Source organism: Coptis chinensis, chromosome 7 (genome assembly GCF_015680905.1).
Source record: "Coptis chinensis isolate HL-2020 chromosome 7, ASM1568090v1, whole genome shotgun sequence".
Lineage (NCBI taxonomy): Eukaryota > Viridiplantae > Streptophyta > Magnoliopsida > Ranunculales > Ranunculaceae > Coptis > Coptis chinensis.
Window position 1 is genome coordinate 64,104,089 of NC_141462.1, and position 13,723 is coordinate 64,117,811.

Genomic DNA, 13,723 nt, shown 5'->3' on the forward strand with positions numbered 1-13,723 from the left:
TAGAAATGATAGTTTAATGACTCAAGGCTAAACCTCCATTAGAGTGATTTGAAGAAGCCTTGATGAAGCTTGATTGTTGTTAGCGTAGAATAGTCGTAATTTTCCATTCCAATCTAGAAAGTAATTAGTTCACCATGAGAATGGGTTTGATTGTTTCACATGATAGTTGTTAGTTGGTAGAGATTACCATGAACAATTGGGGATTAGAAACACTCAATTGCTATGAGAAAGCATTGCAATTCGGATTATGACAAATCTTCGCTAGTTAATTAAGTCGAGTTAAGGTGGAATCAATCCCCCCTAATTCCTTATCATATTATCAATTTAGTATTATTTTGTTGAATTATCATATCTTGTTAGTATAATTTCCATCATAGTATAATTTCATCGTTACTCTCATTAACTTTGGTAGAACCGATAATCTGAGAAAACGTAAATTCTAAAGAACTAGGAGTGGAATGAATTCTCTACTCCACTTAGTGTAATAGCATCAAGAGTGTAGAAAAACTTTGATAACATAAGCACAAGTATAGTTTTAGTTTTACTTGCGTTGAGTTTAATCGCTTACACGTAGGTAAAACTATCGTTTTATATTTTATCAGGACCAGCAATGCAAACTTAGGCGGAGTTACAAAAGGGGTTGGTAGAACACAACTCAATTATTGCTTTCCTAAGAACAATATTACATAGTGATAAAAAAAAATATACATTACAAACACGAAACCCAAAAGGAAATAGCAAAAAGGCAGTAGTTTACTTAGTACTTGGCACTGGTAAAAGCCAATAAAAACATTTAAGTACATAAGCAGTGTTTCAAGAAGGTGACCCAATGATTACAACATTAGCAGTTCTTTGGGCCAGATAACACTCCCTTGAGCGACCTCACCAAGTTTTGATCTCCAATCATCATGAGGCAATAATGGTAGTACATCACCTCCGTCATAAACTACGTTCACATGAACTTTGAAGTTCCCCTCTTCCAATCTCATGTTACCAAACTCGGTATTAGGATCAATATCTTGCACGATACCTCTCGCCACGACTCTAAGTAGCCAACCACCACGCAGATCACATTCTTTACCAATATATTCATTGACAACCTACAAAATTAAATTGTGTTATCATTCTTTCCTTATAGAACGTGGCGATTCAACATCTGCCATAGGCATTATTCCTTGGCTTATAAATTCTCTCAACAAAGCTGAATTCTCTAACACTCTATTCTGAAGCACATCTACCCTCTTCACAAGGTCCGTGTTCATCTCTTTCAAAGCTAAATTCTGTTGCGCCACAACTTTCATCTTCTTCACTGATGTTTTGCATACCCCTTCACCCAAGCCTCGAAAACGACCCTACTATCTGGCCTAAGAACCTGTACTTAATGGATAATTGATTTAGTACCCTTAAAATAATGTCAAACAACAATTAATTACAACAACTATGATTAAATATGAGACCTTTGTGAGGGAATCATTCACCGACATCTCTCGTGACTCCGGGTGCAAAGCAGTGTAACCATTAAGCTTTTCCTAGTAAATCAGATAAACAAAAATATCTCAAATTACTAATTTAAAAATAATTTAGTATCTCAAGTCTTATTAAGTCAGTACACTAACAGCTAGCTCTGGGTCTTGGTGTTCCCCTATTCTTTCTTGTATGATTGTGCATATATTGGTCCAATCTAGTCATAGATGACATAGGGACCCCTTTCTCCTTTGTCATTTCAACTTTAGCTACAGCTGCAAATTTCCTCCCAAGACACGAAGAGTTTTTTTGTTGCTTACGATTTTCTGTGTTCCTCAAACTAGAAGCATGCACATGTTAAAGTTAGTAATAGTGCACTTTAATTTATATCAAAACACATACACCTAATCACCATGAAATCAAACAGAAAACCCATTAACCTTGAATTTCTTGAAATTGCAATTATCCACAAATTGTCGCCAATCTTGCAGAGGAATTCCTTGTTTGGGATGTTCCCTCACAAAGGAAGGAGGTTGATCTTTGACGTATTTTTTGAACAACTCATGCTTGTACTCCTTCCACGCTTTCTGGAATTTTCTTATTATCCAATCTGTGTCAATAGTATCGATGTTTTCAAACACATACATTCTTCCTAAAGTTTTAATAGCTTTGGGTATGATGCTCTCATGCGAACGAACTGGTTTCCAGCTATCATAGCAAATTGGGATGTCACGGCGAGCAATGTGACCAAGCTTGGTGATGAAATGGTCAACCTCTTCTTTGGCACTCATTAAGCTTAATGATTACCTTCTCATAGCCTTCGGGCAGCTCCACCGAAATACCTATCGAAGGACCTCTTGTTTCCTTAGAAGAGGAAGTTGATGCACCATAAATGTGTGTCTCACCTGTATATATCAACCAAATTTGTTAGTAAGATCAAAATAATGGTACGGAAAACTGAAAACTAAAAGTCATCTCCATTACCTAAGTCATCACCAAGGCTGTCACTAAGTGAATGTGAGCTGATATGTGTTTGTCCCTTGTCCATGTGCAAAGAGCTGTAATATAATGCAACAAGTATGCATGTCCATGGTGCAAAGATCAAGATCAGTTAATTTTTAATTTAAATTTCTATTTAACTAGCAAGAGAAAGCATTCCATAAAAGGCATATTATGCACACATGAAAAATACAGCCGGAAAAGAAAAAGATTCAAGTCTGGACATACCCCTGTTCAAACAAAAGTTGCACTTAATCAAAGAACTACCAAAATTTTAATACCACAAAACTCACACCACTAAGTCAACACAAAATATAAATGGACTATGTTCTAGATCTCTTTCTTTTTCTGCTACTCTCAACAACTTCAAACATGTCGTCTGGGTCGTTGAATATCAATTCATCCACCATAGAAATGTCGAGGTTGTTAGGCCCTATATCTGAATCATTCACCACTCTTTCCTCTGAGAGACACGGTCCACTTTCATCAAAATACACTTTTCTTAGAACCTCCAGCACTACATGCCATTCAAGATTCTTGGGAATAGAAAACCTGAGTAGCCTTCTCTACAAGAATAAATGGTTCATCACATATATGGTCCGAATTGAGTTGATTGGATAAGTTGACCAACCTCAACTTTGCTTCCTCATCCACTTTCACACCAAGTTGTGTACACTTAGCCCAATAACACTTGAACAAAACAGTCTTGTAGCCTTCACAATAATTTATTTGAACAATGTTTGTTAGAATGCCATAGTAATCTGCATCTTCATCAATTGGATTTTTATCCTTAGAACTAGAATGGAAAGTTGTAGGGCAACTTGTGGTAACACTGCTGTTTTGGTTCCTTTTATTTTTCTGATAGTCTTTGGTGATGAAGAGAAACCCATTGACACAATACTTATGGTACTTTGTAGCAAAGCGTGTAGGTCCCCTAACTAAATCCTTGAAGTGATCATCAGTGGATTCGAGGAACTCCTGCTGTTTTGTCAACCATGTGATGAAATCATCAGAACACAATGCCACCCTAGTGTGCCCAGTCCTCTTCCTTGCACTTGTTTTATTGTCCTCAATGAAGCTAGTGTTCTTCCTAAATGATTTTTGAAGTAATAAAGTCAGTTAGGATTATGTATATAATTTAGATTGTGTTAAGTTTCTAACAATTTTAATACGAAGTGATATACTTACGTGTGCCATCTGTCGTAACTGGGATGACTTCTTAGTACCCATTGTCGTGCTTGTTCATACTCCACACCTTCCAATAAATACTTTGCACTTGGGCCAAGTGGCCCACCCTCATTGGCAGTGTGGTTGTCGTCTACACTATCCAAAAAATATGGTAAAACATTAGGTTCATTTTCAGCCATCCTATCAAGTTTATCTAAAAGACCACCTCCTCCTTTACATCCAGCATAATACATTAGTGTCTCCTCCTTCAAGTAACGCTCTGCAATACACCTTTCCGGACGCGCTTTGTTGATATCATAATCCTTAAAATATTTCATGTACCTTAAAAAAGTATTTTAGAAGCAATAGAATCTTAAAAATGAGAAAATAAATAAATAAAATAAGTAACAAAAATCAGGCTACGTACCTTTCAAAATAATACATCCACCTAAAGAAAACAGGCCCACAAAGGCGAGCCTCATGAGCTAAGTGAATAGGAAGATGCATCATAGTAACAAACAATGATGGTGGGCAGATTCTCTCCAGCACGCACAATGCCTTCACCATACCCCTTTCCAGTACATCAAGTGTTTCAATCTTTACTTTCTTTGAACACAAAGCACTAACAAAAGTACAAATGGTAGTAATAATTGTTCGAGCTTCTTTTCTGTTGCCATCTCTATAAGCATGCTGTATTAATACCGGCATCAAATGTTGCATTAGAATATGATAGTCATGTGACTTCATTTGTCTCAAATCCATTGAATCTCCTTTGACGATATTAGACCAGTTACCACTAAACCCAACAGGTATACTAAGATTGCACAAGGTTTGGATGAACAACTTCTTCTCTTCTTTTCAAAGCCAAAAGATACCTTGTGGCATAACCTATTTCCCGCCAAGCTTAGTCACCCAATATTTCTTCTTTCTCTTCATGCGCTTTAAATCTTTGCGTGCATTGACATCATCTTTAGTTTTCCCTTTCGTATTCAACATCAAAGCAAGAAGAATTTCACATACATTTTTTTCAATATGCATGACATCAAGGTTATGACGGACGAGAATGTGTTTCCAATACTTGAGCTTAAAGAAGATAGATCACTTTGAAAACCACAAATTTCCTTTATTCCCTTCCTTATTCTTGACGAGTTTCCCAAATTGATGATTTTTCAAACTCTTAGTCATTCTCTTAACTTCAACTCCAGTCAACCTTATTGGTTGCTCACCTTCTTCCTTTGTCTTATCATAGGTGCTTTCTCTTGTATCATTTCTAGCCTCGGATCTCAATGGAAGCCACCGTCTACTTCTCATATACACATGCTTACTTCCATGGTGAAGTCTTATAGAAGCAGTTTTCGGACCACAAGGAGGGCAAGTTTAATTTTTCCTTAGTTCTGACCCGGAGATATTCCCATAAGCTGGAAAATCATGGATTGTCCACTATAAAATGACACGCATATGGAACTCTTCACCTTTGAATGCATCTTTAACCATCACCCTATCACGCCACAATTCTTGGAGTTCTTTAACCAACGGCTGCAAATAAATGTAAATATCATTACCTGGTTGCTTTGGACCCTCAATGAGAGTTGAAAGCATGGTGAATTGAGACTTCATGCATAGCCAAGGCGGGAGGTTATAGTTCACAAGCATTACAGGCTATGAGCTGTCTTGCGCTCCAAAGTTGCCATAAGGAGTAAAACCATCAGTGGCTAGTCCCAAGTGAACATTCCGTGGCTCTATAAAGAAGTCTAGATATTTTAAATTGACTTGCTTCCACACTGTCGAGTCAACAGGATGCCTCATCATGCCAGGCTTTGATTCTACAGTAGAATGCCACCGCATCTCCTTTGCCACCCAAGGCACACTATACAATCACTTCAACCTTTCCGTAAGTGGAAAATATCACAAGACCTTAGCAGGCACCCTGGTTCGCTTCCTCAAATCCTCAATGGTTGGAGTTTTGTATCTAGAAACACCACAAGTAGGACAGCTAACCTTAAATTCATTCTTTTCCCAATACAAGATGCAGTCGTTTCTACATGCATCAATCTTCTTGCATTTCAGTTTCAAATCTTTAATCATCTTATCTGCCCTGTAGTTATTCTCTGGTATCTTGTTGCCAGCAGGTAACACAATGCGGAGTAGCTTAAGCAATACGGTAAAACTCTTATCACTCCACCCATTTGTGTACTTCAGGTTAAGGAGTTTCACGACAAATCTAAGAACACTAAAGTCACATCCAGGATATAATGCAATCATTGCTTCACGCAAGTTAGCGTTAAAAGCAACACCGTCTACGACTTCTCCCCCCTCTATACAACCTCCTGGATCATCTCCAAGAAAAGTGTCCAAGTTGTCAAGACTAAACTCTTGAGCAATGGTGTGGAAAGCAGCATTCATGTCAACCACATGCACGTTCTCTTGAAATCCCGGCCCTCTTTCATTGTGTTGTTCTACTACTTCTTTCTCACCGTACAAGAACCATATTTTATATGTCTTGTCAAATCCATAGCTAAAACAGTGTAGGGCAACATTATCGTGGCTCATTGTCGCGCCTTGATTTCGACACTTTTGACAAGAACATGGTATGACATTCTTGTTAACGTGGTATTCTGAGGCAAAGGTTACAAACTCTGTAACACCTCTTATAAAACGCAGATGCTGGAAATCATCTAGATCAATCCAACTCTTATCTATCAAGCACGTTGACTCCATGATGTACTTCTATGAGATAAGAAAGAACAAACGAAATTTTAAACAAGAAAAATAGCTAAATAGTTATGTAGAGGCATACACTAACTAGGCCAAGGAGTTACAATGTTAACTCTAGGCATACACTGACTTCAAGCTAACTCTACGCATACACTAACCTAATATTCATTACCAAAGTTAGATGAAACTAGAGTCGAACACATATATTCATGCATCTTATATAATCAGCAATACATACACAAACATATTGGTGTTGTAATAAGAAAGACATCAATCCTACAATGCTAGCAGGACATTTCTATTTGAAAAATCAGTTCATTTTTCAAAGAGTAAAAATGGTAGAATAGTTTAACTTAGTTAACTAGATTGCTTTCAAACTACCTTAGAATTTTTTTTTACAAAACTAAGCACAATGTGGCAATTTTGTTTTGATACATCATCCTCATTTGACTAACACATTTGATTAAAACATTACTCAAATAATAATAAGATAAGTTGCTTTAAACCAAATCAAAGTCAGTAGCCTTTGATTTGAAGTATGCTACATATGATACTAGTATGCTACATATGATACATTTGAAGTCGTGTTTATATGATACATTTGAAGTATTCTACAATATACTAGTATGCTACATATGATACTAGTCTCCATACACCTCTTCTGTTCGAATATTTTTTCGGCATTGAAGGTATGATACTAGTCTGCTACAATTACTTCTACAATTGTAAAGCTATATAAACACGACTTTTCTAATTCCACAAAATGCATTACCACTAGTATAAAGCCTGTTTATCTATCACATGTTTCATCAAACAATGTTGAAAATAAAAACACTTTACTCACATTAGGAACTGAAAAATATAATATGGGGAAAAATAAAAATGCATTCTTACAGTTGGTTATATATCAAATGAAGCCTTCAGAATTCGTATAAGATACAAAAAAAAAAAAAGATAGCCAGTGCACATATATAGAATACTAAATTTTCACCGACACTAAAATATAAAATACAAACTTACAGAAAGCAAAGAAAAACAACCAAGGAACCTGCTTGTCATCCAAAGCAATTTAAACAAGAAGATCAGACATTATGTAAGAAGCCCTTTGTCGAACCACACAAATCAAATTGGACAAACTTACCAGAAATTTTATGGTGACGTAATATGGTCTTTAGACGAATATTCTCAGAGCTGAAATTAATCAAACACAAGTTTTAATAAAATAGCTAGAAAAGAAATCATGTTACACTTATCGAACACAAGTTTTAAATAAATAACTTAAGTTTCCATCTTTTAAAAAACGGTGTTCAAACGAGTGGTAATGGAAGTGGAGGAGGAGATGCGTGGTGGTAGAGAGATGAGGTGGTGGCTTTGTAGTGAAGGAAAGTGAAGATTTTTTAAGGATTAAACATGCAAAAACTACCCTCCACCTTCTCTCCACTGGGGGAAGGTGCACAATGACAACATCACCACCACAAGCCAACTATGACGCCAAGACTACTACAATGACCGGATGGACCCATTGATGAGTTTCATGAACAAAAGATTAAGGGCACTGAAAAAAAAAGTACAACAAAATACTCCAAATTGAAGAAGCTTCTTCACAAGGCAAACCTATTAACAAAGATCAAGAAGAAGTCTTAAAAACTAAACCTTCGATACTCACTTTAATAGATAAGTATGAAAAAACGCACGCCACCCGCATTAATTTGTTGTTGGGGAAGAAGTCTTTTGAACAACAAGCCCAAGGAAGAAAAAGAAGATGATGACGTGGTGGAAGAAGGTAGAAGATCTTTTGAAGTTACTTTACTTTAGTTGTTTATTTGATGTGAAACAACAAAGTGATTTTACTTCTACTATGTTGACAAGAACTCATGAACGTGGTTGTTGTTTAACTTGAAAAAAAAAAAAAAAAAAAAAAAAAAAAAAGAAAACAAAGTGAGAATGAGGCCGAGATTCAAATCAATCAATTAAATATTCAAACATTGAAATTACCTATTCAGGTTAAGAAGGGCGGTGTCTGTGGAAATATTCAAACATTGAAATTACTTGTTCAGGTTGAGAAGGGCGGTGTGATCGTGGTGCCAATGAAAATCAAGAGTTTCATGAGGTAATGGTGTAATCAGCAGGGCTATTGCAGAAGGCGAATAGTAGTAGAAGAAGGAGAAGCTGAAAACTCAGAAGTTATAGAGTCGGCTTAATTATTTTAATTTTAGGGTGGTTTAATTTTTCATGAAATTTTAGCGTGGGAAGTGAAATCTTTGCCACCTGATAATTGAATAGATATGCCAATGGTTAAGTAGTACTACCATGTTTAGGCGTCCGTTGGAAACAAACAATGGTTAAAGCCCGTCGAACTAGCCGATAGCTAAAAACTCTCGTGCAACCGTTGAACAGAATAAAACAATTGGAATACCCCCAAGGAAATACGTGACGGATGGCCAACTAATACCCGACGGATAAAAGGCGTTGGTAACTTCCTATAGTTATAAACCGTCGGGTAATCTTTCTGGAGTTGGGTAAAGTTGTTTTTTTGGTAGTGAGAAGTTTTTTAAGCCTAAAAAATGTTTTAATGTTTTGGCTATATCGATCCAAAAACAGCCTAAATTCTCTCATAGAATATAGCATGGTGATCAAGCAAGTGGACGTGTGGTCTTTCTATCTGAACATCCTTTGTGTCATTACTCAATAATCATTAAGATGAGGCTTTTGGCTAGATTCTTACAGGATATAGAACTTAATTGTTCTAACTTTGGTATCGAAAACTCACTACTATATATAATCAAATGCTTATGCATGTCATTCATAAAAATATGCATAAGCTATTATACGTATATTAGTTTAAGTTTGAAGCACAAATCCTTACTCTATTGCAATAATGAGACTTCTAGACTATTTATTCATCATAGAAAAAGTAAACAAGACTTTTAGTACTAAACAGAAAAATATTTTTGGTCTTTTCGAAAAACAATTTAAGAAATAAAGAAATATACTAATATAATAATTGCCCAGATTTTACAAAATATTACTATACCACCCCCAAACAGAAATATGTTTTGCCCTCAAAGTATAAAGAGATAAGAAAATAGATTACTATAGGAACATGAGCAAAAATGGCAATACACTTGTACTATTCTTTGTGATGAAAATATACCACCCCCAAACAAGTTTGGAGTGTGAGTTGTTGGATGGAGAACAAGAAATACATGGTTTATCTCAATAGTAAGTTACATAATTATTCTACTATGAAATGTTTGGGTTTTTGTATTTTTGAAAACATACGTAGTGCAGAAATGTTGGCGAAATGGAAAAGTATGTAAACAACTATCTATACAGGCACATATGAAATGTGTGTATGTCTGTTATTTTTTTTTTTAGAATGTTTTTCTCAAAAGGTATCTCTAACCATATAGAGGGTTTCTACAATAGAACAAAATCATACGTTTATCCAGTATCATTTTGGTTACTCTGGAACGTAAGATTTTCATTTTTTATATCCTCAAGTTTTTGAAAAACTATTTAGAGATGTTATAAAGATAACTCGGACAAAAGTTGTGATTTCTAAGGGGGGGTTTGGATCCTATTTATTTATTGCCAAAAAGTGTTTATTAGTGAAAAAACATTTTTTGAAAAAATAAATGTATTTGGTTTCTATTTAAAAAAATATATTTTTTCATCCAAAAAACACTTTTTGGTCCCAAAAACTTGTTTTATGATAATTAGGTAAAACTTGTTTTTCAAGTTAAAAAACTATTTTTCTTTGAAAGAAACACTTTGGGTGCTCAAGGCAAATGAACTCTCCGAAAATAACTTTTAAGAAAAATCACAACCAAACATATTTATTGAAAAACTGTTTTTAGAATAAATACTTTTTCATAAAAATGTTTTTTAAGAAAAAATGATTTTTTGGAAAAATGAGAACCAAACACCCACTAAAGCTAAGTTTGAAAACAAACCAAAACAGGTGATCTTAGACAACTTTCGTATTGGCTCTTTATTAAACCCAATCCAGTAAGACTATAGTTTCAATTATATGTGTTGGGAGATTTACTGTCACTACAACAAAAAATGTTTTATATCACTGTTAAAAACAGTGACATTTGTCTTTTTTTTTTTTTTTTCCAAAACCGTGACGGAGTGGGGGTCATTTATTTTTTTTACAAGACCGTCACAAATATTTGTTCCAGACTAGCCTATCTTTACTATAAAAAATGGTAACAACTATTTAAAAACAATCACAAATTAACATACCTTTTGTGACGGTTTTGGAAAAACAGTTGTAAATTGAGTTCAAAACCGTCATAAATGGAAAGGTTATTCATGTCAGTTTTCCTAAAACCGTGACAAAATGTAATTTTTATTAAAAAAATATATATATATATATAAAATGACGTTTCACATCCCACTCTTGTATTTTTTAGAGGTAATTGCGAAAAAAGACAATCTATTTAATAATTCAAAGAACACAAGGTCCATATCTTCCAAAAAAATATTTTATAGTCATACAAATACAAAAACAAATGTACCAATTCAAGAATTATTTGTCCCTTACACATTTCACCAAGCCGCTAAATCTAACTTGCAACTACTTATCATACACCTTGGAATTCCCTAAACAATAGAAACACATTTAACCTTCATATACATACCCACTCCAAGATACTTGGGGTTGTTGATGATCGCCGTCATTTTCTACTCAAAACAGGATTTAGTCAATACGAAATGTCGTCATACCTATACTAAGAAAAAATAGCGGATCAATGTACAATCAAAACATTGAACCTGTAAATGAGTCACATGTAATTTAAGTACAATCCAACCATATAGCTATATAGCTAGAAACTTACTGCACTTTCTTTCATACCCATTTTTTTTGGTATGTGTTGTTGTCACGTCTATTAGGAGTTGCAATGATTTTCATACTTAAAACTAATCAAGAGGAAGAACCACCTGGTGAAACAAATGAAGAATACATTTCCATAGTAAAAAAGCCAAAACACTTGCATAAACTACTTACTTGGTTTGGACAATTTTATATTGTAGAAATTAAAGTGAACAGTATTAGCACCGCTAATGTCAATGAAAAAAAATTTCATGCAATGATATAAAGTATCCCAGGTCCATAAAGCACTTGCACTATATAATTTGAAAAGTTATGTGTTGTTTCCTTACAAAAGAAACATTAAGAGATTATGATATATGGATCTCTAGAAACCGATGAAGAGCAAGTGGAAGTTAAGCAGAACACTAAAAGTATGAAAACACTCGCTCTAGTTCTCGTTCAAAATTTTCTACAGTGGCCACCGCATAAATGGAGCAAAACAATGTCTTTTGCAAAATCAAAACTTATTCTCAATTTTCAAAGCTTATTGAGTTGTATTATACAAGAATCACTTTAATTGATAGTATATAAATTACGAGGCACTACCTTGAACCGTTGTATAAGACCCCAAAGCAATCATAAGCTCATGAAGAGATTGTACGTAAGACCAACCTAGAGACAACAAACAAGATTCCAACACCTTGTCGTACAAAAAGAGAGAGAGAGAATAGAATTAATAAGAAACGAGTCAAGACGAGTAATACAAATTCATAACATCTCCAACGATATACAATGTCAAATGCATGTGTGTGTGTTTCGTTTTGGTGGGGGGGGGGGGGGAGGGGCAATGTTGCATCCTTATTTGGCAATTTTAGTATAAACCAGAAAAAAGGACGTCGAAAGTAACCTACTCTGACTTGCTACCTCTATTGAAAGTAACCTACTGACCTGTGGAAAAATAGCTCGATGCCGAGATGATCAAACAAATTTTGAGGCTATCTAACTTAAGGGAGCTTTGGTGAACCCTATCCTAGTAGCCACACAACTAAAATAAGTATATATTACCACCAAATTAAAATAAGAATAGTTAATACACTACAACGTAAAGTCTGAAACCAAATGGTTTTGGAATTCACAAAGTGAAGATCCAAAATAGGAGATCATTTAGCATTCATCTGATCAACATAATACTAGAGACTGTAAATCTAAAAAATTAGTTCAAGCAAAAGAAGAAAATAAAGCCACGGACTATCATACCATTTTAATGCACTGTAAAGCTTTCATAAGCACATATATCTTTGAAGGTAATCTCAATTTCGACTTTCTGGGTATATGAATTAAGGAATATTGTTAAAAGTGTTGCTTCTAACACGAAATATAGGTAGCCAAGCATTCTTTCAACCAGATTTTAGTTTTACTGCTTAAAAGATTCTTGTTTGAATCAAACAAATTAACAAGTGCATATTCAAACTATAGATCGACTAAACAACAAGTAATTTCAATGGACTAAGAAAAGGTCAAATAAAATATACCTTTAGCAAGTCACTGCAAGCACATGCCCTTCTTCTTCCTACCAAATACCTTGTTCCCAAACTTAAAAAATAGAATCACTTTGGTATCTCATTTCCATTGGTATGTAAATGACGTACCGGAAATGCTCATGCTGAACAAAGTCGCAAATTAAACCAACGTTATACTACAACTCTACATCTAATACACTACATACACAATCAACATTCCTTTGCATTTTGAGACATATTGTACATGAATTAGACAAACGAAATGGAACCAGAAAGTGAAGCGATCATTCCGCTTCTTTTGCAACATCCAATTTTTGTATACATGAGTGCTCATAAGGATCTTTGTACAAGGTAACAACGATTACTGTTATGATGAAAGCAAAGTGGAATAAAGGCAAGGGAAGAAAAAAAAAACCATGAGAAAGCTCACTAAAATAGCCAATTGGTTTTTCAAAACCTATTACTTATTATGGTCAAAATAGCAAACTCAAATTTAACAAATAATTCACTAGAAATCAAGTTGCTTTATGAACTTTCAGAAAAACTGAAAACTAACAAAATGTAGCTTCTGATGAAGAAATACCAAAAAATATAAAGTTGCACACACAGTCACACAGATTAACAAACGAATGAAGAGAAGATTCAAAACGGAATATGACAAGATTATAAAAAACGGATCTGATTTCGTTAACGAAATAAGCCGAAGAATATTAAATGAATTGATATTCGTACTACCCATTCAAATCAACAACGAAACAGATAGATCAGGTTCTCTGAGGCTTAATCCATATCTAAATTAAACGATATGATTGATAATGGAGAAAAAGAAATTGAAGAATAGAAGAGAGAGAATTGTCATCGAACGACCACTAAGAGACAGAATTGAATGAAGTTGCGAGAGGAATAAACGATTGATCTCTACCAAAAGACCTGCTAAACATAACTAATGTGGAACCACTGAAAAATAGGATAAAAAAACTAGTTAGATAAATAGTTAGGGAGTACAGCGGACTTTCTTTGGGATAGAGGGACTGAA